The sequence below is a fragment of the Octodon degus genome, unplaced genomic scaffold, assembly GCF_000260255.1.
Source record: "Octodon degus isolate 3935 unplaced genomic scaffold, OctDeg1.0 scaffold00074, whole genome shotgun sequence".
Classification (NCBI taxonomy): domain Eukaryota; kingdom Metazoa; phylum Chordata; class Mammalia; order Rodentia; family Octodontidae; genus Octodon; species Octodon degus.
The window spans coordinates 12,797,416-12,824,609 of NW_004524650.1; the positions used below are offsets into that span (position 1 = coordinate 12,797,416).

A 27,194-nucleotide genomic window follows, 5' to 3' on the forward strand; every position below is an offset into this window, starting at 1 on the left:
TAGTCTCCCTAGTATAAGAACGCAAAAGAAGTACAAATAGAAAGATATAATACAAGTAAAAGGAAAGCAGGATCTCAAGGACTAACTAATCAAGACAGGGTAAGGAGAAGAGGTAGGAAACATGACAAGGTCAAACCATACAGTTATTTGTAGAAGATGAGCAAGGCAATGATCCTGAGAGTCTTCAGAAGATTTTTTAATCCAGTAGTTAATTGGAAAGATTCTCACCCTGACAAACTATATACTTATACCTGTGAACTGAGGTACTGCACTGCAGATGGTAATTTGTAATAGTAGTTTCATGCTTGGAAAGCCTGTCATTTTGGTCCTCTGAATATGGGCTGCTTGTCATGACATGCCAGTTGCTGCTATGATGTCTCTCGTGTAGGTGGTTGTTCAAGAAGAAGGGGGTTGTGAATGAAAGCAAGAGACAGGAAAAGGAATATTGTGGGACTGTCCTGCTTCAAGTTGTATACGGTGAGATTTTTGGACTTATGTGCAAACATGAGAAGCATAGAATTCTTTATCCTATTTTTAAAATATATTCTAATTTTTAAATGCTTTTTATCATATTCTGTAGGGACTTAAAGTTCAACATATCAATACTTGATGGAAAATTCCTATTCCATATTATGTCTAAGATGTTTGATATGCAGACAGATAGTGAGGTCAATCTTAACAGCCTACGTTGTTTGATAATAACAATAAGCTTGTGTTCTGGATTGTTAACAACATGTTTGCAGACCAAAATTAGAGAAAAAGGAGGGCTGCAAGGAAAGCCAACATTTTGGCCCTAACCTTCTAAGGTCAATTAAGACTCAGGACATATGAGAACTTGTACTGTAACGTCATGTAACTCAGTAGTGTCCCCAATTTTCCGATCAAGGAGATTATGGGGCCAAAGAGGAAAGCGAGCAATGATGTAGAGTGTGCCTAAGGAGAGTCTCATGGAGAGAAAACATTCTCTCAGGCTTTCACAGAGAGCACATTGGCCAAGCAATGGCCTTGACTCATCCACATGGCTGACACTGACAAAGGTTGTAATCTGAGGTACAGAATCTTAGGATAAATCCTGAGGGGATTTTACTGATCTTATCAGACCCAAAAGCTACAACTCTTGTTGCACAGGTCCTGCTTTTCCTTGGTCTTAACCATCCAGAAGAAAAGTAGAAAAACGAAATATAAGAAATAAAGCCATGCTGTTGTATTGAGCTGTAGGGGACTCAGGTCATCAATTGACATTGCAAGTGAAGCAGAAGACCCAATATTATTGTGGGATGCTGGACTCTTTTGGAATGTTTTGCTGAGTTTACACACCTATAATATTCAAATAACGGAACTTAACAAAAAAGGTATACAGATGAATGTCCATTTTGTATCTGTGTATTCAGAGTGGTTGGGATAAATATATAGTTGCATTCTCTTAATGAATAGAATGATTTGTTCTAATGGTGTTTGTAAATGGGATGTCAGGTCTGCATCTCGTACAGCAATTAACCACTAAGAAGAATGTATGAAGTGTGTTAATTATTGAAACTGTCCTACCAATTTGAAAAAAAAAAAAAAAAGAAATTTTTTTGTACAAGAACAACAACAACAACAAAAGAACTTTGAACCTATTTGATCCAGGAAAGAAAAAATATCTTCCCCTGATTGACAGTCAAGTATTCTCCTAAAAGAAAGACAGACAAAATGCTTTGTTCAGGAGTCAGTGAAGATCGGAAAAATGAAAAAGAGACAGGAAAAGGAGAAGGAATTGGAGAGACGGAGAATCAAAGCCAGGGAGAGACAGGAGGATAAGAATGATGGGGCAAGCTAGGGAGTGGGAAGGCGAGCCCAGGACCTTTAGCTTCACAGACTGAATTTTAAGTCCTGCTGGTGCTGAGCCCCGAGGCAGACAGAAAGTAAGACTGGAAGGGGAAGCGGCTGCACAGCCTTCAAAGCCTGAATCACCACGTGTCCTCCTAAAAGCAAGAGGGAAAAGACAAACCCTGGTAGGAAACAAAAGTTCAAAAAGTAGAAAATTCAAGTGACAAAATGCTCACACTTATTTATAGAGATAAATAACATACAACCATATGGTCAAAGATCAGCAAAGATTAAAAATTTGCCTTATGTTACTCAATGTGTGCAGTCCTCAATCACTGATAGAGTATGATGTACAGTAAGTTGCACATAAATTCTGATAAGCTGCTTGATATTCCTCAGTGTTCAGAAAGGGTGAAGACTTCCTAGTCTCTGAACAAGAAATTCCATGTATTCATTTCTGGACCTATTTGTACATGTGAAGCTGTGTACATGTGCATCAGTATATAAATGCAAGAATGTACATGACAACATAGTCATTAAAGATAAAAACTAGAAATAGCACCCATGTTCATCAATAACAAATAGAAAAGTAAACTGTAGTAGCATAAGAAAGTAGCAGACCATGAGGCAGTGAAAATTTTAAAAATTACAGTTACATGCGACAATTAGACAATGATTAGAAACTCCTTGTCAAACAATAGCAGCAAAATATCGCTGAAATAAACACAAAACAATTCAAAAGAACATCAAATTCATACTTTTTTGTGTTTTTAATGGATAATAGACTGTAGGGCAATTTTTTAAAAGCAGTTTTAGAAGTGTGCTTTAATAACCAAAATATTGGGCTGGGGAGATGGCTTAGTGGAGTAAGCACTTCCCTGGCAAGTGCAAGGGCCTGAGTTCAATCTCCGGTTCTGCCAAAATAATAATAATAATAATAATAATAATAATAAACCAAAATATTGATGAGCTTTAATGAATGTGAGGGGCTGTGATTTGGGCTTTCAAGTGCTGAAAGGATTTCTTTCTTGATTTGGACAGTGATTGTACACATATTTACTTTATTAAATTTATGCTATACATACTCAACATGCTATAATTTGAATGCTACAAAGGACTAAGTAGAAAAAGTGAGAGGGTCATCACTTGTCAAAAATTTGATAGGAAAAGTAGATGGGGGAAAGGAGAAAAGAAAGAGTAAAGGAAGGGGAAAATATACATATACACAAGACAGCTAAGATAATTGTACTAGTTTCTATTGGTTTATTGAAAGCAACAGTTAATGCTTAATCGTTTGATCTTTTTGCATACCTATGTCTGGTAATCTGAGCAATTACTTTGAAGAAACCCATATACAATATAGCAAGCAATGTTAATTTCTTATTAGTGAGATTTGTGGATAACTTTCAGGAATTAGATATCTACTTCAGTGAGAGTTATGCTTTTCCTAAGGTGATCCTAGAGAAGGTGTAGTCAGTTTGTCCTAACTTTGGTTCCAAGCAAAGACCCCTGTCTGAGGATCACACTTACCATGGCTCTGACCCTTGAAATGGTTCATGAAATAGGACTTCCCAGTAGGATGCAGGCCTACAATAGCCACCACCATTACTGGTGGGGATAATGTGTCGGGAACACTTAGGCCTTTGGAAATCATGGTCCAAAGTGAATAAAACGGTCCAAGGTGATCTTTCTCTTTTTCACAAGAAAAATGGGGTCCTTCATGACAGATTCAGGTGCCATGGCAACCTGCAACTCAGAAAAGCCCTTCTTTGGCGTACAAGACCTTGAAGTAATCTCTGGTGGTTATTCAAGGCACACACAATGTCAACTTTCTGCTTGTGGGATGTGCATTTTTTTTTCCTGAATTTTGTATGTTTCTAAAGAAAAACAAAATAGTCTACCTTATCCAGGCTTGATACAGAATGCCTTTTGTTCACTATGTTATGATTTCTATAAAAACTCTTTAAAAAGCTTATGCAATGTAACAATTATTGTTTAATTACTATCATTTTGTATACTGAAATTGTGTATCATTTATAATATTTTTACAATTTTTATTCTCTTTAGAAATAAAAATAAAAAAGGAAATGAAATGAAAGTACTACTCATACCCAGACTTTGGAAGAATAGAATAAGAAAAGTAAAATACTGCGGGGACAGGCAGAGTGCGACACTCTAGACATGAACGGTTAGGAGAGGTCCTGGGCATCCTAGAACTCAGTCTCTCACTCTCCAGTGAGGATGTACTGAGTATCTGTCACGCGCTGTCCAACGTTCCAGGTGCACATGCTCAAGGAGAGAATAAATGGGTTGATTTCATTGAAGGAAACAGACAATGAAAGCAAACAAGCAACCCGCACACTGCATGCACACACACATGCCTGTCTCATAAGCGCATACAAGCTGCACAGTAATCTAAGTCCTCAGAAGAGAAGAAACAGACTGGGCAGCGGGGCATTAGAAGTTGAATTTATCTTTAAGATAAGCGGGAAAAGCCTCCAAGAGAATGAAACAAATCAAGGATTTCGACCCCATCGATATTGATGAGGACAGATCTAGGGAAGCGGTCAGGCAATCAGGAGCACAGGAAGGTGGACTGGAAGAAGTGACCCCAGAAAAGCACCTCTGAGGTATAGTCCCCACAGAGTTTCCTCCTGCTGTACTACTAGAAGAGGGCAGCTGTGCTTCTTGGGTCCCAGGGGGAGCTTTGTCCTGCATCTCAGTGAGCGCCTGCAGGAACAGCACAGGGCACAGAGGAGCAGGCGCCTGTGTCGTTCTGCAGCCCCCTCAGGACAGAACCGGGCGCTCGCGGTCACGCTCGCTCAGCCCCGAGGTGTCCTCCCAGTGTGCTCTGCCCGCCAGCGCCAGCCTGCAGCCAGATTCTTGGGGGCCATGGACGGCCGGGTCGGCGCGAGCTCACCTGGCTCGGGCTCTGCAGTGAGAGAGGAGTTCTTGACCATGCTCACCACCGCTCTGTCGGCGGGTTACCCGGAAACTGGGGTTCTGAAAACAACCCGGATGTTACAGGCCGCTAAATATAAGCTAAAACCGAAATCCAAACCACATTATTTCTTGACGGAAGGTTGGGGGGTCTGCACTCTTTGCAAGTAAGCAGAAAAGAGAGTTGATGAGATGAGGGAGGAGCAGCGCCCCGAGCGTTCTGACCCATTACTTTCTCCTCCTTTTCAATCCAGCCCGATGCTTCTCCATACACCCACAGCCAGAATCTGGTTTGTATGCTTGTGCCCCCTCGCTGAGCCCGAGTCAGCCCGTGTGCGCCTCCTCAGATCCCTGCTTGAGCACCAGAGAAGGAGGGAGGAAGCCCAAGGTCCTCAGAGCAGCCCAGAGAGCTCCCCTCTCCCACAGTTGCCAGGCCCCCTGGGTTCTAAATCCAAGAACTTTCAACCTTGTGACTTCACTCAGAGTTCACTGTTGGAACCAGCCATCTCCTACCAAATTCAGTCCCACTTAAAAGGGGAATAGAAGTTTGGGGGGAATGACAATTCTTTCTTTTCATTCCTTGAAAGCTAAAATCCTCTCAAAATCTGAACTGGCAGACTTGGTATCTGAGACAGCCAAGAGGGGTGACCATGAATGCCCATCAGAGAGGAAGCAGATTTCGCACAGACACAAACTTCCAAACAGAATGCAGCAAATCATCGAGCAGATTATACATCATGATCAAGTAGGATTCATTCTAGGAATGCAGGGATGGTTCAACATACTCAAATCCATAAATATAATACACAACATCAATGGAGCTGAGAACAAACCAAATGAACATCTCAGTAGAAACAGAAAAGTTTTTGATGAAGTCCAATCCTCATTCATGATAAAAACGTTACAGAAAACTGTTCATAGTTGTCTATATCTAAACTTGCTAAAAGACATCTATGAGAAACTAATAGCCACCATCATAATAAATGGGCAAAAACTAAAAGCCAGCACATTAAAATCAGTAGCAAGACAAAAATGTGCACAAAATTCAATTCTATTCAATACAGTGTGGAAATACTAGCCAGGAGAATTAAGTAAGAGAGAAAAATAAAAGGAATAAGGTGTGGATAAAAATGAAATTATTTGCAGATGACATGATACTCTACATAGAAAATCTCAATAACACCACCAAGAGTGTTGTGGATTTATATTTTTTCAATAATTTTATTGAGAAAAAAATACCAATGGCACAGTTTCTAAACTGACTAGTAGGACAATTGCAATAACTACTGCATTGCATATTGTTGTCTTTGCAGTGGTTATTCATAGTACAAGATGTAGACATGATATCCTGTCCACAAACACTATAGGTACAAAACTTTCTATTCACTGAATTAAGAGAAAGTAGCTGTATATCTCTCCTAACTATTTTGCATATACAGATACAAAATGGTCCTTCATTTGTATTGCTTTTATGTTTAGTTTTGTCAGAAATGGGTATTCCATTGCCATTTAAACATTGTAGGTACGTGAATTCAGCAAAATAATTTAATATAGTCCAATAGTCCATAATGGTAGTGGGTTATCTGCAGGACTGGCAATGTCAGAAGTTGTTGACTTGAGCCTTTTATAGCTCAGCACATTAGTATGGCTTTATTTTGATACCTTGTTTTTATACTTTTCTACTGGATGGTTAAGACCAAGATAAAGCAAGACATATGTAACAAGAAATGTAACTTTTTTATCTGACAAGGTCAGTCAAATCTCCTCAGGATTTACTCTGAAATCCTGTCCTGCAGTTTGTAGATTCTTTGTTGGTGTCAGCCATGTGGATGAGTCATGGCCATTGGTTGACCCATTTGCTCTCTGTGAAAGCCTGAGAGAATGTTTCCTCTCTATGTGGCATTCCTTAGACACACTCTACATCATTGATCACTTTCCTTTGTGGTCCCATAAATTAAAAGCCTTTATATTTACAAGGACACCACTTGAAGATATACTCATATGTTAAATAAACCAGACCTACATGTGTAAATATTATATCCCTAATATAAGAACATAAAAGAAGAAATAAAAATAGAAAGGTATAACACAATTAAAAGGAAAGTGAAAACTTAAGGATTAAACAAGAAGAGAGGGCAAGAAGAAAAGCTAGGAAAAATGACAGGAGCAAAGCCATACTTTTATATGTACAAGGTGGTTAAGGCAATGATCCTGAGAATCATCAGCAGTTAATTGGTAGGATTCTCGCCCTGACTATCTATATATGCCAATACCTGTGAGCTAAGCAACTGCACTGAAGATAGCAACGTGTCATTCTAGCGTCATGCTTGGAATGCCTATCATTCTGGTCTTCTGCATACATATTGCTTGTCATGTCATACTAATTACTGCCATACTGTTTCTCAAGTAAATGTTTGTTTTTTAAAAAAGGGTAGTAAATGAAAACAGGAGATCAAAAAAAAAAAATCACAGAACTTAAACATCTTGAGAGGCTGAAATTTAAACTGCTAAGGAAATTTAAGGCTCAATATTGCATCAAATAATTTTAAATCAGTCATACCATAAGAATGTGCAGATTACATTCAATAACTTTACTTTCTTAGGGGGATATAGACATTTAGCCAGTTTATCTACTATGATTCTATTTGAAGAAAAATAAGTCGTTAACTTAGAAATTGTTAAATCCAAATGTACAAGGAAGTCTAATGAGCTAATTAAAAATACATATTTCATTCATTTCCTTATACTTTACTAATCTGGACAGCTACATTCTGAAGAGAAAGAGTATTAATACATTGAATGCTTCTGAAATTAAAGAAAAAACTAACATGTGTCTCTGATAATCTTGTCTAATCTTTCACTTTACCTTTTTGATAATTTCACCTTTGTCTTTCTATAGCCTTATATAGTATCTTATCGTCCTAATAACATAAATTTATTAGATGGATTGTATTCAGCAGAATTGATAAACAGTAGCAACTACATATAATATTTTTTCTTTTATTTTTCATTTTTGAAACAACATTGATTTGAACAGCTGACTTAGAATCTTGCAAAGTGCAGCTGGGGAGATGGCTCAGTGGAATAAGCGCTTCCCTGGCAAGCAAACGGGCCTGAGTTCAATCCCCAGTTCTGCCAAAACAAAAAACAAAAACCCAAAAAACCAAAACATAAGAAGCTAGGATGTAGCTCAGGGCCTTGGCCCTGAACTCAGTTTGGGGCCGGGGAGAAGGCTCAGTAGGATAAGCACTTGACTGGAAAATGCAAGGATCAGACTTCATTCCCCGGTACTGCCAAAAGAATCTTGCAAGGCAACAGGGAGTATAATATTATTGATATCAGGAAGTCATGAGTTCTTCAAATCACACTGAGGTTGATTTTGCTTTGGAGTTTTCTGATAAGATCACCTCTGAACATAATTAGGGAGCATATGTGGGTCTGTCTGTGTGTCTTTGAGTATTTGTTCTGATTTGGAAATATTTTTTTCTTTTACAGACTTAGATATTAATTATCCCCCAAGCATTACATTGCTAGAGAGCCCACATCTCATTTCTCACACGAGTCAATATCAGAAATGTCTGATGATGCTTTTGATTAATCATTGACCCTCAAGGAGTTAAAGACTCTAATTATATTTAAGTGATACGTACGCACCCATGCTCACAGCAGCACAGAATTCATAAGAGCTAAACAGTGAAAATGAACTTCCTGTCCATAAACAGAGGAAAGGTAAAAAATGTGATTTTAAATCTCCTTTCCCTTAAAGAAGCATGAACTTAACATATTTCTACGAAAATGGATGTATTTTGAGTCCACTGTATTAACTGAAATAAGTCAGACACACAAGCTTAAATATCGCATGGTTGCTCTTATATTCTCTTCCAGCTGAAATTATAAACAGAGCAAAATGAAAGACAGAATATAGGGAGAGAAAAATAGATCTTTCTCAAAAAGGAAGTGGACCAAGAGGTGAAGGGAGGGGAGAGGGTGAAGAGGAGTAGGGAATGAAAAGAAAAATCAACACATTGTGTACATGTGCCAACACCGAAATGTAAACATTGTGTACTGCAAACATGTACTAATAAAAATAAATGAATAAAAATCAAGCATTTCAAATTGTTCATGCATAGCCAATCCATGGGTTACTCTACAAGGGCTAAGGAAACCAACTTTAAGTTTCCTTGTGTGAGGTAAATGTCTCCTTTTCTCTACTACTCTCAGAGGCTCAGGCGTGGGTTACCCATGCTAATGTATATTAGCATATTGTTGCTCTGAGTGATTGGATGAAGGAAGATGTAGACCCAGTCATGCAGAGAGACTCATTCCACTTACCTGTAGGCAGTCTTTTCAATGAGTTTTTTTAAACAGGAAAACAATTCCAAAATTCAAAAGTTCAACTTTCCAAGGCAATGTATAAGATATGTCTTTCCAATAAGATATTCTTTGTCTTTGACCAAGCTACAAATGACAGAAATCTATTACTGAACATTCATACTGGTCCAGAAAGCCAAGTGGAAAGATTTCAGATGTAGTCAAAAAATTTCTATTTGATATTTTTAATAATGGAACAACCAAGACCCTGAGGGAAGGAATCTTTGTCACTGGAAATCATGACGTGCTTTGGTTTTGTTTAATTAGTTTCATTTTTTCTTGGTTTTGATATCTCAAAGCATATCTCATTAATTCACATTGAATGATGTAGCTATGAAGCTTTGGTGGATTTGCAATTTATTTTATTCTGTAAAGAAAAATGGAAAATGAAATATTTATGCCATACATAGAAGTGGATTTTGCTTACAGTTTCCCTATATGAGTGTTTATTAAGGTCTCATACAACTCAAAAAAAGAAAAAAAAAACAATACACTAAGAATACAGCAGACTACTTCTAAGGAGAGACATCTTTAAAATGAGAAATCCCATAGGATGACGGGTTCACATATGTTATGTATTGATACCACTTAGAAAATACATAGCAAGCTACAAGTCTCAAGCAAGCTCCCTGACTATTCAAGAAACTGTTTTAAGCAGGGCCAACTTGTTGGAAATAGGAATTTTACAACATTGCAGTAGGTTCAGTATTCTATGGTACCTTCTTTAAATTTATGGTATGTTTTATAAGGGTCTTTGCATTTCCCTTTGGAAATAGGAACATCAAATTATGTAATACATATTATCTAATCAATTCATTATTGCTAATTAAATCAGAAAGTATTTTTCCAACAAATCCTGTAATCTCTTGGTCATACTCAGTTATTTAATTTTGTATATTAAAGAGTATGGAGCAAAAGCAGAGATGCTGTTAAAAGACACAGACTTATACAGAGACGAAAAATAAAGAACTGGAGTTACAGAGAACTAAGAGGAAGAAGAAAAGGAGAACAAACTAAAATATATAAAAGTTGTGATTATGACATTCCTTAAAGCTTGTAAAAATAATGAGTTAGAATTTCCCATGGATTCTATAAACATACATCATTTAGGGATTGGGGCTCTGGTGGAGACCTACGTGAAGGCCATCAACAGCATGGGGTGGTATCCTGCTTGGAGACTGCAGTGAACCTCTCTGGCTCTGGCCCAGTGTGAGACTGCAGCAGCCTTGAAGAAAGCAGCTAACAACAGTGAGCAGATGACCTAGTGAGGGCAGCTCCCCACAGACCTGCTCCAGGAGCTGCTAGATGTGTATGCGGCGTGTGAGAATGAGGCCATCGTGGTCCTCATGGAGTGCTCCTTCAAGGATGAAACTGGAATTCCAAAAGCAGCTGGTGGTAATGCACCATAGCTTTTATGCTTTCCCAGCCCCATCCCCATCAGGAACACTCCGAAACTCTGAGGTTGTGAACTCACAGTTTACATTCATCTCATCATTAAAGGAACCTGGATTTGTGTGGCTAACAGGGCACTGTATGCACCCGGGAAGATGCACTAAATTTAACATTGCCTCCAAACAATTATCATGTGCTCAAAACTTCATTAGGGATTTGTTAGCTGACAGATATCTAGTGGATCTCTGTCAAGGAGGCTGTGTGCTCTGTTCCCTGCACAAGCTGACACCAGGTGTCACAGGGGATTAGTCCTTATCTAGAGGCTTTGTGGAAGCCCTTGTGACCTCCAAGCCAGCAAGGTCACATCAGTTTCTCCTCTTGTTTCTAGATTTACAGATTTTCTTGTCTGCTCAAGCTGGAGAAAACTGCTGAAAGAGAAGCAAGACAATACTAAAGAAATCCTTTATTGCTTAGTGTAGGGGACCTGCACAAGAGATAAAAGCCTCTCAGGGAGGGGGCAGGGGCAAAAAAATTATAGGGTTGGGTTGTGGTTGATGTTTGTATAGGTGGTAAGATATCGTAACATATGCTGTTTGGCAGAAGCCTGATACACTCATGAAAAACAAGAGGAAGTTGAGTTTAATCAGGAGGAAGAACACAGAAGTCAGTCTACTAGAGGCTCATCATTGGTTTGGTATCCACAAGCCATGGCAGCTCACAGCCATGATGAGCCAGCAAACTTTTGCATGGGTTTGGATCTCTCAGAACCATTGATAGCACCTTTTAAATCTGTCAGTGTCAGCTTTCTGAATAATTCATGTCCATTGCTTGGTCAGGTTGTATTTTGTGAAAGCTTGATAAATTTCTTTCTGTCCCAGTGAGTCTCTTAGGCACACTATACATCATCTGCAACTTTCCTCTATGTTCTCATGATCTCCTTGATCAGAAAATCAGGGACTCAGCTGAGTGATGGGATGTCACAGCAGAAGGAACCGCATGTTCTGAATTCTCATACCAGGGCTAGGGACAAAATATTAACTATCCTCTCAGCCCATCTATCTAGTTTTTGGTCTCCAAACCTCAGTTGTTAAACATAGAGAAGAAAACCTTAATGACATTACTCTGTAGTGGAGGTAGTAAGTTTGACATTGCTATCTTCTCTGAACATCAAACATCTCAGACATATAATAGAAATTTTATTTTCTAACAAACAATGATATTCTAACATTTAAATCCTTATAGAAAGTTGAAAGACAACAGTTACATTTTTTCACAGAAATCTAGAAATTGAAAACTTACATAACTCTGGAGCATAAAAATCTTGATAACATTTTGTAATATATGTAAAATTTGATTTTTATGTAACAGAACTCTTGTAACCAATATCTCTATGTAAAACATTTTAATCCTTTTTATATTTCCTCATGTTTTAATGGGATGTACATGGCAAGGTTTTGCTAAAAGCAGAGGTCTGAATCTGAAAGAAGAGTCTTATCACAATAAGCAGTCTTTATTTTAAATTTTGAAAGATGCGAACATCTGCAATCATGAATACTTTTAATACACCATGAGATTAACAAGAATGAATTGTCATACAAGTGTGAAAACCTTTATTTCTTAATTATTTTGAACCAAAAGCATCTTCAATGAGACAGCGCTATTATTGTAAATTTGTTTCAAAAACTATCTTCTCCAATAATCAAACTATTGGGATTGTCTTCCACCGGATTATAGAGACTATTGGGGGTTACTTATGCAAGAAGAAAAGGTTGGTACCCCTCTCCTCACCATTTGCAATCCTGTCTAGTAATTTTCTCTACTCTAAGGAATTTTTGTTTCATTGGCTTAATTTGTTGAAGACCTGTGAGTAACCAAATTTTGGTTATCACTTGGTGTATCAAACTCAGGAGAAAGCATATTTTTACATCTAAAGTCAAAATTGAAATTATGAACAAATGATAAATAAAAAATAATTGATCTTAAATAAAAAGACAAACAGTGGTTCACAGAATGACACACTGACATATAAAACTTATTTCCTAAGATTTACAATAATGGGATATTTAAAACATTACTTAGCCCTTTTCCTTCCCCTTCCTCTGGGATATGACAAATTCTCAAGAGAGCCAGGACTCTTCCTGAGCTGGCGCTCTGCAAGGCTTCTGCCATGCTCAGCTCGAGTACCAAGACTGTCAGGCGAATCGTAAGAAGCCGGACAAGCTCAAGTCCGGCATCGCACAAGCCCTGCTGGAATTGGGCATTAACTCGGACCTTAAAGCAGCTGCATGAGTTTAACATCACAGCAGTGAAGGAAATCAAGGTTGGTGGTGGTCGGAAAGCAATCATCTCAGTTCCCCATTTGAAGTCTTTCCAGAAAATCCAAGTCTAGCTAGCATGAGAACTGGAGAAGACATTCAGTGGGAGGCATATGGTCTTCATCACACTGAGGAAACTTCGGGCAAAGCTGGATGAAAAATAAAGAATGTCATCTCTGACCTGTTTGAATTATTTTTCTTTTGCTGCCTTCAGTGGTGACACAGCTTGCTCAGGGTTCTGGGGCCAGCACGGCTTTGGGTAACAGGATCAAACTCAGGACCTTGTGCTTGCCAGGCCGGCACTTAGACCACCAAGCTATCTCCTCAACCTGGACCATGTTTAAATTCAGTTCACATATCTGACATCAAACTAAGTTCCTCATTGTTAAACTTCCAGTGTTCCCATTTGAAATCTTGGTTTCAATTCAGTACCAGCGCTTCTCTCTTTCTCCGTGCTCCAGAACTTGGCTGTCATTAGGAGGAAATGGATTGATCGCCCCACAGACTAAGTTGTGTGAGGGCAAAAACTGTGGGAAATCTCACATGCACTCAAAACTGCACAGTGCTGTGCATGCAGTGCACCTGCACACACACACACACACACACACACACACACACACACACACACTTGGCTTGTCTTTCTAATGCACAGGTCTAGGCTGCAGTTTGCACGGGGCTCAGTGAGAGCAGCTGAGTACAGACGTCCATGTTGCTGCACTCTGTGGAGCATTTGCACGGAGCTCTCCAGCTAGAAAGCAGTTTATTACAATGCTTTCTTGTGATCCTTGAACCCCAGGAGGCTGAGGCAGAGGACCCCATGTTCCAGCCCAGACTGGACAACTTTGCAAGACTGTGTCTCAAAAAGGCACCATGCAAAGGTATTGTGTTTAAATGCTAGTATGGAGAATGATGAAAAAAAAGAAAGGAAGAAAAGAGAAAGAAGAAAAGAAAGATAAAAAACAAAGAGAGAGGGAGAAAAAAGAGAAAGAGAATGAGAAAGATAAAACAATTAATAAATTCACACTTGAAATATATACTTTATCTTCAGAATACTAATATTGGGAAGTCACTGAAACAACTAAATGTATGTACTAAACTATGAATAAGTTCAGCCTGCAAGTATATTTTAAAATAATACACTGATTCTATGTGGTTCAAGCTAGGTGAACAGGCAAGGGTGGAAACAGCTTCCTCACAGCCAGCATTGAAAATAAAAACTCCAGAAAATGTTTCAGCAGCCTGAATTACACACAGGTGCACACGCCTGCTCCCTGTGCATGGTGCCAGGAAAGAAGCTGCTGCCTAGACACCTGATACACTTCTGAGAAAGTGAGAGTGCACCATCCTTTCACTTTCAATCTGAGTCATGTCCATAGCAAAAGTAGTCATCCTAAAATGACACCAGAAATCCTTTACTAAAGCAGAAAGTTGGGGCCACGTCAGCAAACCCTGCAGCCCAGGAGGAACCAGATTTGGGCTTGTTCCAACCACTGCCTCCTCATTTCAGGTAACCCCAAACCACTAAGCAGTCAGAGTATTAGGGGCTGATAGACTGCAAGAAAGCACTGATCATCTTTAAACTTCACACAGTGGTCTGAAAAATGCAGATGATAGTACATCATAAGCACAGACAGAAGAAAAGTTTATTAATAACTGTCTAGTCAACCACCTTCTATAGAGTAGTTACCATGGATATTTGCTTTTTATTATCACCATCTGTGGCTTCATAATAGGCAGTGTCCTATGATATAAATGTGATGAAAAGAATTCTCCTCCCTCCAACATCCATTCTAGGTTTCCTGCACTTGTCCTGGTCAATAGCGGACCTCCCACTGCATGCACTAAACGTGTAAATGAACCATAAACAAACATTGAGCTGTAGGCCTAAATCACTCCTCCAGCTAGACTACCCGCCCCCACTCAACACAACAGAAACTTAAGTTCAACAAGTTCAAGTGCAGAATAGCTGGCTATTCTCTGGTGAGAAAGGGACTGAGCACCCAGCGCACAGTCACGGACCTGGCGGTGTCTGCCGCGAGTGTGTACAGCCCTTCTCTCCACCTCTTACCATCTCTGCCTTGTTCCCTGACAGCACTACACAGCTGCACACCAGCACTGTTCATAGCATGTGGAATCCTCCACAGCTTAGTTTGCTTTGTTGAACAAAGAGAGACAAATGCTCTTCAGGTATAAAACATTCTGTCAGTGATTTCTATAATAACTTCCGCTCTGAATAACTGTCATCTGATAAGTAATTATGTTACCTACTTGAATATCTAAGTAATTGAGTGCAATTACAAGTCTAGCTTCTTCAGATGACAATTAAGTTCATACATGTTATTAATTTTGACTCACGTGTTTATTTTATTTTTATTTTTTGGTGGAACCCAGGATTGAACTCAGCCCCTTGCACTTGTCAGGCAAGTGCTTATTCTACTGAGCTATCTCCCCAGCTCCTAATTCACTGGCTTTAATTGATTTCCAAAATAGTTTCTCAACACTAGTTTTTTATTTTTAAGAATACAAAATAGTAATATAAAACAAAAGCTTTAGAAAAATATATTTCACTAAACAAAGTAATAGAAATTCAACAGTGGTAGCCTTATTACATGATGATATCTTCAAAATAGTTGTTCAGATCACCAGATAGAGACATGAAAGATTCATTTAAAGAAGAAAAAAGCAATACTAAACAATAACAAGGAAGTTATAAGAAATTTAAAGCAGGGGCTGAGGAGATAACTCAGTGGAATAAGTGCTTGCCTGGCAAGTGTAAGGTCCTGAGTTCAATCCCTGGTACCACTAAATAAATAAATAAATAATAAATAAATAAATAAATAAATAAATTCAAAAGAGGTAAAAAAAAACAGGGAGAAAAAAAAGAATTTTAGACATTAACTGCTCCATATGCTGATACCTGTGATCTAAGCAACGAAGACAGCAATGTCTGATACAAAAACATTCTTGAATACCTGTCATCTTGATCTTCTAAATGTGTACAATTTGTAATGTCATATCAATTATTACTATATTATCTTTAAAATAAATTTTTCGAAAGGTTAAAAAAGAAAAAGAGAGACAAGAACAAAAATTTAAGGTTTCTTGAAAGGAAGAGGCAATATTCAATCATGTCTAAACTTACATAAGTATATCTGTTAATCTGGTGAATAGATTTAAAGATAAAAATAGATAATATATTAACCATTGTTAATCAGCTACTTTGGTTTTGAAAATCTGTAACATATATATTGTTGTATATTTTAAAAAGGTATTATCAGAATATGAAAAACAGAAATTTACAGAACAATTATCCAAACTATTCTGTATATATACCTAAACATATCTTTTTCCCTTTCCTCATTTGTACTTTTCCTTATGTCAGTTTTTCCTTCTGTAAGGAATGGAATCTAGCATACTACCCTATTAACTTTTAGAACTAAAAGACACTGAGGCAGAATTCTATCTAGTTTAACTTCAACCTGAAGTATTTACGTAGAAGCAACCTTGCCTAAATTGCCCGACTCCTCACTGCTCCCCCTGCCCTGTCAGAACTTCATAAACATATAAGAGATAAGAAGAGACAGGATCAATGTAGGGCAATAAGATACAGACTATGTGCCCATGCTGAGCCATAAATCCCTCTGCCTGAGACCTAGCATTATAGAATATAGCGGCATCACGTTCCTGCCCTGACCCTGCACCTACAGGATTTAGGGGGCACTATATTCCTGCCTAGTGGCCATAGCAACAAAGAAACTATAAAAGCAGGTAGGAAACAAAGAACTGGGCTTTTTGTGTCTTCCCAGATGGGAGGGTAGCACACAGGTTGCCAGCTACTAAATAAAAAGTTCTGTAATACCTTTTAATTTGGTCTCCCATGGGCAATATATTCAATCCCAGGTTTTACATGGAACAATTCCTTTATCTTTCACAATATTTGTTGTACCTTTTAGGTTTTCATAACTTTTTCAAGTTCTCAAACTGGTGAAATAATACAATGCTGGCACATGTGGATTTGATTTATTTCACTTACCAATATAGTCTCTACAAAAGCCTCAGTTTATCTTTTTATGGTTGAATAATACTCCATTGTGTTAAAATGTTGTATCTTTTTAAAAATCCAAAAAGTTGATGGGCATTTGGGTTGTCAGGATTTAGCTATAACAAATTGTACTGCTATAAACATGGGTGCACATATATTACTTTGGTATGATGATTTCAGTTCTTTTGTACAAAATACCTAGGAGGGCTATACCTGGCTTGAATGGGACCTCCAATCCTAGCTTTTGAGGAATCTCCATACTGATTTCCATGGTTGTTGCACTAGCCTGCACTCCCACCAACGGTGGAAAAGAGTTCTTTCTTCCCCACAGCCTCTCCAGAACTTGTTGCTGTTTAACTTCTTGATGTCAGCCTTCTTTCTGGCATAAGACGTTATCTCAGCATTGTATTAATTTACATTGCTTAAAAGGCCAACAATGTTGAACATCTTTTCACATATTTACTTGCCATTTGTATCTCTTCATTTGTGAGGTGTGTATTCATTTCAGATGTCAATTTTTGGATTGGGGCTTTCAATTTTGGAAGCATGGTTTTTTTTCAGTTCTTTATATGTTCTAGTTAGGAGTGCTTTGTCTTACACACAGTCTGCTACAATTATCTCATACTTCATGGGTTCTCTTTTCACTCTGTTAGTGACAACTTTCTTTAAAAGTGTATAAAAGCATTTATTCAGTAGAAGGCGACTGGCAAACCTCTCTTGCACAGTGAGAGCAGCTGTGATTAGTTTAGATGGAGCTTGTTAAAGGGCAACGTCGACAGACACACAGGCGCTAAAAACAAGGCGATGAGCAGGCACATGTTTACAGGGGGTAGAAGCCGGGTCCAGTTCACTTATCAGGGACGGAGTGGGCAGCCAGCTGCTTAGGAGCTGGCCTTTGAGCAGAGGCTGTACATATAGGTGTTGTTTTCCTGGGTGTCTCACCCTCTTTCATCTCGCCTGAAAGCTCTTCCCCACTGGACTCAGCGCTGGAGATGATCTTGGGTCTCTCCTTGGAGAGGTGCTGCTGAGTGTGTGGAAGCTGATGGGTGGTGCAGCGGGGCTGCGTCATGAGGATGTCACTGTCAGAGTCTACAGACGCAGGAGCCTGCCACCTGGAGACTGTGCACTTCTCTGATGGCTGCAGCGTTCAAGAGCCTCAGTTCAGTCCTGGCCTTGCGTGTAACAGGCGCAAAGGTTCTACTCTAACTCCTTGATTGCAGCCTTGCCCTCAGGATTGGTCCCACGTCTCAGTTTGCTCACTGCAGCCAAGAAAGTGCCAAAGAGGGACTCATCTGATACGTTGTCTTTTTTTTTTTTTTTAATACAAGAGCTCAAATGCACTTTTATTTTCCGTTAGTTTAAATTCTTGAGGGGTACAGCATCACACGGATTCGGTGTCCGATGGCCTTAGCAGGAAGGTTGCTTCGGAACTTGGCACGAACCATGCCGCTATTTCCATGGGCCCGAGTTACTTTTCCCCAGATCACTCTGGTTTTGTTTGGTTTGCCACCTGGAGTCACTGTGTTGTTTTTCTCTTTGTACACTTAAGCACATCTCTTGCCCAAGTAGAATTCTGTTTCATCCCAGGCATAAACACCTTCAATTTTAGGAAGAGCTGTGTGTTCCCTCTGATTCCGGAGACCCCGCTTATAGCCAGCAAAAATGGCCTTGCACCACAGTCTTCCAGACATATTTGCCTTTAAGAAGTCCTGTTCCCGGCGGGCCTCCCCAGGCTCCAAGAAGGAGGAAAAAGAAAGGATAAGTTGTCTTTGAAGCAGCTAAAATTGTCAAGAAGTTTATGGAGGCTTTGCTCCATGAGGGCCAGTTGTGACACACAGTAGGCCAGGTGCTGCTGCTGATTGGCCTGGGCTGTGTGGACCTGCTGGCACAGCTTCTCCACCAGACTCATTCTTCTTCTCCTGGGTGACATAGGCGAGGAGCTGCTTCATGATGATGCAGAAAGGCTCATTCTCCACCCCGGGCTCAGGGTCTCACAGGAGGTTAATGATGTCGGGGAGGAGATTGTAAAATGCATTGCCCTTGTAGGAGAGTTCATTTAAGACTTTCCAGGGCAGTGCGGCAATCTGAGGCTCTGGGTCAATAAGCAGCACTGCCATCTCAAAATGACTTTCACAATGTCCTTCGAGATCTGGTGGGTCATCACTAGCCCTGCTGTCTTCCACACCTGCCTAGCTGGATCCCAGAGACGAGCATACAGATGAGGTATCCAGGGTTCCACCAGGTTGGGGAAGTGGATCGCCAGATCCCCAGTGGCAACCATGAGGTTGGAGCAGACAGTGGGGAGTGATGACTTCTCTAATATGGTGAACAGAAGACGGAGATGGGAGTCGCAGAGAGTGCCAATAATCTTGCAGAACTTGCCAAGGGCCAAGGAAGCAGATGCACAGAGGTCTGTGTTGCTGTGCAGCTAGGGTTGTTGCACATTTTAAGTAAGAGGAACAAAGGCAGCCGGTCCCTGTTTGCCATTCAGCAGTTCCAGCTCACAGATGCCACGGATGAGCTCTGCCACTGTGTCATCAGCCGTCGTCCCAGTTATCCCCAGCTCCTCCTCCATGGTGGTCTCAGAGCCTGAGTTCTTCTCCTTGGGATCTTTGGTTTTGTGTGCCTGTTCCTCCTGAAGAACCCAGTGCTGACAGAGCTCTCCACTCACTGCCTGCTCTAGGTGCACCAGCTGCTGGAGAGCCACAACACCAACTGGCAATAGGAGGTGCATCAGGAGGAAGGTGGGGAGCACGGCACAGTCTGTTCAGGGTTGTCCTGGCTGCAGCTCTTCTACTCCAGCTTCTCCAGAGCCTGCTTGGCACAGCTCTGCAACATCTGGACACAGATCACTTCGGGACCCTCCGCCAGCTGCTAGATGAGACTCACTGCCGTCTCCTTGAACGGGATCCAGAGTGGGTCTGGGGGGGCAAAGCCTGTTGTGACCAGGTCCCGGGGTCACTCAAACAACCCATGTTTGTAAGGCAGCCTGAAGAGAGGGTTGCATTTGCCCAAGGAAGGCTTGCTCCTGTCAGAGATATTGGTGATGGCCTAGAGCACCTGCTGGGCCAGACTGTAGTCCTGCAGAGACTTCCTGTCCAGCCCTATGCTCATCAGTGTCTAAGTTGCTTCCCACTATTTCTGGTTTTCCTCATGCCAGCATGCCCAGAAGCATGACAGAGGAACAGTGCTCCACAGTAGAGCAGGGCACCTGCTTAGTGGCCCACACCTACAGGAGATGAGTTACTGCTGGTTTCAACTCATCCTTCTGAACAAACTCACAGAGACTTTCCTTGAAACACTGAATGGTCCCAGAAGAGGTATCAGCCAACAATAAAAAGGGATTCTGCATCAAAGCGTGGGCCCTGGCTCTGGAAGAATTCCCTTTGGGGTTGAGGTAGAGTTGGTGGTAGGCATTCAGCATAGCTTCACAGACACCAGGCTCCTTGGACCAGATGCGAGGCAACATTTGGAGCTCCCTGAACAGACCTGGGTCTTCTCAAATTGGAACACAGTCATAGAGAACTCAATCACCTCCTGTACCACTGTCCATGTGTTTTCATACATAATCTTATTAATGATGTCGATGTCCTCTGTGATCCTCTGGGGGAAGCTGCAGACATCCTGTAGGTACTGTACCAGCATCTCCTGCTTCCCCAGCTCATCCCTGCCCCTGACACCCTCAGGCTCTGACACAATGGAAATGTCTGTTGCAACAGTCTGTCTTGAGATCATGCTCCCTTTGCAGCCCTGTGTGGAAGCTACTGAGCCTTTGAAGATAACTCCTAAGAGATTCAGGAACCTGGTTTCCTCCAACTCCTCTGGGTTTAGGTGCCTGAAGGGCTCAGACTCTGTGCAGCAGCCTATGGCTGCTCGAGCAAGAGTGATGGCCTGCATATATCTAGCTTTGGCAAGTCGCTGACAGATGCAACCTTTCATCTTTTCTGAGTTCTCTACAGCAGTGATTTCCTCAGGAACCTTCTGCTCTTGGGGAAACTTTAGAAGCTGCTGCAGGATGGGCTTTAACTGGGGCAGCATTGCTTCCCACCCCTCCTCAGGATCCACTGCTACAGAGGCAGCTGCTGCGCTCTGCCTCTGGACCCTCATTTCTTCTAATTTCTGGATTGCCTTCTGCAGTGGTCCGGCAAGACCAGCATCACTAAGCTTGCAAGAGAAGGGAATGTTGGCTAGGAAGCTGGCCAGCAGGGGATGGCATTTTTGCACATGAGCACTAACTTGTCTGCCAGATGCCCCATGGCTAAGGCCACCATGGCCAGTAAGTTTGTCAGAGCGAGTGCCTTCTGCTGCATGATTGGGGTGAAGAGCTATAAGATTTCCCTACAGACAAAAGAGTTGACATCATGCCTGTGGGCCTTCAGGTATCCAGAAACTGGTCCCTGCGCTCTCAAGCGCCAGGTGGTCACCATGCAGAACCTGCAGCACCATCTCTGCCATGGCTGCCAGCATGGCATTGCACTTCATGTAATTCTCTCCATCCACATGATCCAGCAGAATGAATATGCTGGATAGTAGGATCACTGGGACCCATTCTGCTAGCTCTTTCAGGAAGCTGGCAAAGCCCTTGGCCCCTGATGTGTCCTGACTCAGCTGCTCAGGACACTTCTGTCCAGTCTCTGTTGCAATCTCTCCCACGATGCTCTTCATTCTGTAATCTGTTGCCCAGATGCTCACAGCTGTCACCAGTACAGGTATGAGGTGTTCAAAGTGCTGCAGCATCTGCATGATCTTTACAGTGGCACTGAGCATGTGGCTGTATTGCATCAAGGCCACCCCTAGTAGGTGTGTCACAGCTTCCTGGATGGGATGGTTCTTCTGGTAAGTGATGGTGGGATTCTCCAGAAGGCGGTAGCAGCAGCCAGTAAGCAGACTGACAAACTTCTCTTCGATTACTGAGCATTTTCACAGGTGACGGATGTCCAACTGGAGGAGCTGTGTTAAGAGCTGAAGAGTTGGTTGCTTTTTCTTCTTCCCAGTCAAAATCATGGGCTGCTTTGCTCTGGGACTTCTTATTCTTCCTGCCCATGTCCAGGTCCATGAAGCCTGGCTGGCTGGCCATTGTCTCGAAGGATTCCAAGAGTCATATCAGGGCATAGCAGTTCATCTTGAGGGCATTGAGGTGGGCACTTCTATCTGATGCACTCAGGGTTGCATCATTGAGGATGACTGGAATCTTCTGAGAGTGGCAGGATGCCACTTTTTTCAGGAATTCCACAGCATCTTCCTGGAAGCCAGGATCTATACTCTGAAAGTGATGTAAAATGCTGTAGACTATATCAAAGGGTTCTAGGATAGCCAGGGGGCCCTGAGCTTGGAAGAAAGCCTAAAATGATTCAAGTTGGGATGGCAGCTGTCTAATGGAAAGTACTTCTTGTATAACATACTGATTAAAACATCCACTTTTCAATAACTCCTCTGGGGACAAAGGAAGATGGAATTCATACAGCTAGGAAGACATCCTTCTCCTGCTGGCTATTGCACTGAATGTCTCCGAAGCTCCTCAGATTGTGATTAATTTTGACATGAAGAAACGTTTCAAAAATATGAAATTCCAATAATTGGTTCTTTGAAGCACTTCCCATGCCATCTGATTTTTGTTCATGAACTCTTTCCTTACTCTTATGTTCTTAAAGTTTCTACCTACTTTCTATCCCAGAAGATTTAGTGTTTCAGTTTTAATATTTAAATCTTTGAGCCATTGCAATTGTAGTTTTGTGCATGGTAATAGGCATTGGAACACTGGGGTTTGAACTCAGAATCATCTCAATGAACTAGATACCATGTCCTTTCATTAATTTTGTTTTGAACAAGTTATTGATAAGTTACTAAGTTGACGAGAATAGGGGCAAAATGGCTATTCTCCTGCTTTATCCTCACAGTGTGTGGTGCATAGAAACACAAACACCTAGCCCAAATCTTAAAAAACTTTTTTCAGAAAGAAAATAATCACTCACAGATACCACCACTTAAAGGTTACAGCACACTTGAATATCACCACACTGAGTTCAAGGTACACAAAATTAAAATTTGGGGGACACATCAAATCACATCTAAACAATATTTCATTTCACTTGACTTCTTTTTCAAAATTCTTTTTTATTTTACTGATACATTTTGTTGTCTTTTGAGACAGATAAATGATAGAGATAGATGGATGGATAGATAATAGGAAATTCTAACTACATGTGGTATAATTAGCTTGTTTTTATCCATTCTCTATCCCTCCTTTAAATTCCTCATCCTCTCAGTTACAAAAGGTTTTTTTTCCCTATTTTTCTAGTATTTATTTATTTATTTGTTCCCTCTTTTCTTTCCCCTCCATCTCTCATTCCCCTTTAATATGAACATTTTCTTCCCATTTCTCAGTATCCATTATGAATTTTAGGATCTGTTCATACTTTCAGGTTCTCACACCAGAAAGGCCATGTGATATCTGAACATGAGTGTCCCATTTATTTCACTTAAGAGCATGGTGTCTAGGAGTGCTGCTTAGCTAGAAGATTCTCCAGCTTACCCTCTTACCCTCACTTCTTGTTTTCTTTGCAAATTAGAAGCTATACACATTTGTTTCAAATGATTGAATCAGGGCTGATGTTAAAACACAGGGAAATTTACATAATGATTCATAAGAAAAATCAAGTATTTCTACAATTATTCGGTAAGCACACTGAGAGGCAGAACAGTGAGGTGGCTCAAGGATCAGGATCCAGACTTCTGGCATTCAGGTGACTTACAGTGTTATGAGTTGAGACAACTGACTTGGCCTGTCCGTGCCCTAATTTCTATCCATCATGGGAAATGTTTGTTATGAGATTTGAGACATGCAGTCCATGTGCAGCGATGGCCCCACCTTGACACCTGGACCATGAGGGGCACCCTCCTAACTGTGCAGTGAGCATCAGAACCAAGGGCTGAGCGCTCAGGGACAGCACTTCAGGCCCTTTCCTGCTCTCAATACCCAGCTCCACAGTGAATGTAGCTTGTTACATTTGGAGACAATACTTTAAAGATAATGTGATGTCTCCCCACTCCCGAATGTTCAAACAGGTCCCAATCTTGAGTGACATTCCATTATATTTTACATCTAGGGGAAGTTCATTAAAAGACTAACTGATTTCTTGGAATTCTTCTGACAAAACTTTTGAAAAATGGGATGATAAATCTTTATAGACCATCCCTCTGCAACAACTACAAAAATTCTTATGGCTATTGATGCTTTGCCAAAAACTAAGTACGTTCAGTTTCACATTCCTCTAACTCCATGAAAAAGGTGAGTGTGATTCATTGTTTTCTGCTCATGCAAATACAGATGCCAGTCAGCATCTCAGGTAGACATAAAAGCCCAAAGATGCAGTTGGAGGCTCAGAAGAGTGAAGCCAAACCAGCTGCACTGAGGAGAGCAGGTAAGACACTGCCTTCCCTTCAGGCACCCTCTCCAACTCTGAAGGAGCTCTGCTCAGGGGACCACAGCTTCCAATTCTGATGCACAGGGAGGAGGGGCTTTCTAAGGGTTGGTTATTTGTCTCAAAATCTGTCATCATTGTGAAAGGTTGAAGTTAAACCTTAGACAGGACAGGAGTCAAATGAAATCCAGATCTTGTTAAGTCCTCAGATTCCCAGGTTCCACCACTGGGCTTGTGTTCAGTGCACTCCCCTACAGGGGAATGAACTGAGCCTCTTTCTGTTTATTGGTTTTGTATGGACTGGAAGCACTGGCTACTGTGGTCCACTGAGGGTCATTCAGAACTGTTCCTGCAGCTATTGAGGTACTAAGTAACTACAGTGCTGTTGGTTTTCAGAAAGAAAGCACAGAAATGAGACTCAGTTGAGCAGCCATTGTCACTGGTAAAGGCAGAGAGAGAGAAACACTCAGCACAACAGAGGGAGATCACAAGAGCAGCCTCCTTTCTAATCAGGCAAACTGCGTTTCCCGCTGGCTGTCTTCCTTCATCCCTGGTGCAAATGCAGTGACTTCTCAAGGCCCACGTACTCCACCTCCACCAGGAGAGCTCAGCCACTGCACTTCACTGAAGGGCTTCCTCTAGAAAATTCGCACAGTGCAGCCCTCAGGGAGGCCTCTCCTTCCTACAGAATCCCCTGACCTCACTCTAGTTTTCCTGCCTCCAGGGAGCTCTTGCCGTGACCTTGTTGGCTGCCACTTGCTTCCTTTGCCATCTCTTGTCTGTGGCCACCTCTCTATGCCAGATCCTCATGCCTGCCTCCTCCACACTTTTTCTTTCTCTTCTAATATTTCTCCTTTCTCTGTTCTATCAAAGGAATATGAGCAAGAACAAAAACAGCAAGCAGAAGCTCTAAAAGCACCTGGATGAAAATATTTTAGGAAAAGTCCCTATTTATTGTTCTCTACTTCTTTCTCTACTCATAATCCTTATTTCATAGAAATTATTTTCAAATTCCAGTATTTGCAATTGAGCATTTATATGGCACTGAATTCAGTTTTAGTCTCTGTGAAGCTCAGGGAGCCCATGGTCAGGCACCATGTCTGTGTCCTTCCAAATCCTTGCAAGGTCCCTATTTATGTGCTTGCCTGGTCAACTATTTTCATAAAGTTTACAGAAGTAGCATGTTACTTTCCCTTCTGGGAAGGCAGGGTAAGAAATGCATCTTCAGTCCAGTGAAATGAGCAAAGGCCCTAGAAAGAGGAACATATTTTAAAATCACTTGGAAATGTCCAAAAGGCATACATCAAGCCATGAACCATGTATTCAGGAAGGGCTTTATACATTATAAGAATTAATGAACTGATAAATATTTGATTTACTATATATTCCAGGGATTAAAAAAATCTTTAAATGATATTGTGCACCATGTATTGTCTCTAATTTTTTTTCTAAATTTTTTTGATCTGAATTAGAAAAGAAACTCTATGCAATAAATGAAATGGAAAATTTGAGTTGTGAGAGTAGTTAGATGTCCATTTAAAAATATTGTTTCCACTTTTTAAATTGAATAATGCTTCCATAACTTCTTCAGCTGATACAAGTTTTCTCTCATGTATCTTGATGCACAGTACTTGTTTGTTCATGCTGGGGAATTTCATCAATCCAATTCCTGGCCTGCCCATTAGCTCACTTGTTTAAGTGCCTGCATAAGCAAAGCAGTCGGTCTCAGGATTATATTGTTCAATCCCCAGATCCTCAGGCCTTACCAGACCTGCCCTTAAGGAATCCTGAGCCAGCCAAAAAATAAATAAAAATAACAATCCACCTCAACTTTCACTTCACTACAGACTTTCCTGGAATTAAATTTGTGTTGAGAAGGCTCATATAATCCTGATGAGTTTACCTTCGTACCTAATTTTTTGCTTTCTTTTGGTAAACTTCAATATTCTCTTGTCTTGGTAGACATCTGGAAGTTTTATAAAATTTGTCTTAAGGACTTTGTTTTTGCATCATAGTTATTTGACACTGTAATTCTCATGTGTCTATTGGAATCTTCATGCTAGAAAGTTTTCTGTTATGATTTCTGTAAACATGTTTTCTTTCATGTGTGTTCCTTTCTATTTTTTTCTCTAACTAAATCCATTTAGTCTTAAGATGTCATTTCAGTGTCATCTAGGAATTATTGGGTATATTTTGTTTTAATCTAAAACTTTTCTGAATAATTCATTACATATTGCAGAGGAAATAGCAGAATATATTATTAATTAAAGAAACAGTCAATCATGGAATTTTGCAATAGAAAGAAATATAGTATAAAATTTTGGACTCATACATCAGTAAAATTATATATTAATATGTATAATGGAAATGAAATCTTCAAAGCTATTTGAGACTGATGTAAAATCCAACCAAGAAATGTTGCCCACGTCTCACTTAGGGATTTTGAGTCTACAATATTTTATTTCCTTTCTCCATTCCTTCTAGGTACCACCTGTAGGTCCTCAAACTTGGTATCCAGTAGTTTTCCTATTTTCACTGTAGTACTCTCAATCTTTCTTTCTCTCTCTTATAATGCTCCCACATATGAACTTTCATCTTAATCTATCACTGTCTTGTTGATCTTGTTTTTTGAAATGAGCATTTAAAATTGTAATCATGATAAAACATACATAACATGTAATATTACCTTAATTATTTCAACAAAATAACAAAATAGTTCATTAATATTAAGTATATTTACATGATGTATAACAAATCTCTGCACTTTTTTTATTTGGAAAACTAAAACTACTTCCATTAATCCCAACATCCATTTTCCTGTCTTCTCAGTCCCAGGTAGGTAATGATTTGATATCTGATTGACAACTCTGAGAATCTGACTATTCTATGTAATATATATATGTA

The 27,194-nt window shown here is 40.3% G+C and overlaps 3 pseudogenes; all 3 read right to left on the reverse strand.

The window, feature by feature from the left end:
- LOC101565784 overlaps positions 1-3,463 on the reverse strand; it is a 95,440-nt pseudogene extending 91,977 nt beyond the window's left edge.
- A 14,253-nt stretch (positions 3,464-17,716) lies between these two features.
- LOC101566977 lies at positions 17,717-22,345 on the reverse strand (annotated as a pseudogene).
- LOC105742799 lies at positions 18,190-18,603 on the reverse strand (annotated as a pseudogene).
- Positions 22,346-27,194: the final 4,849 nt, after the last annotated feature.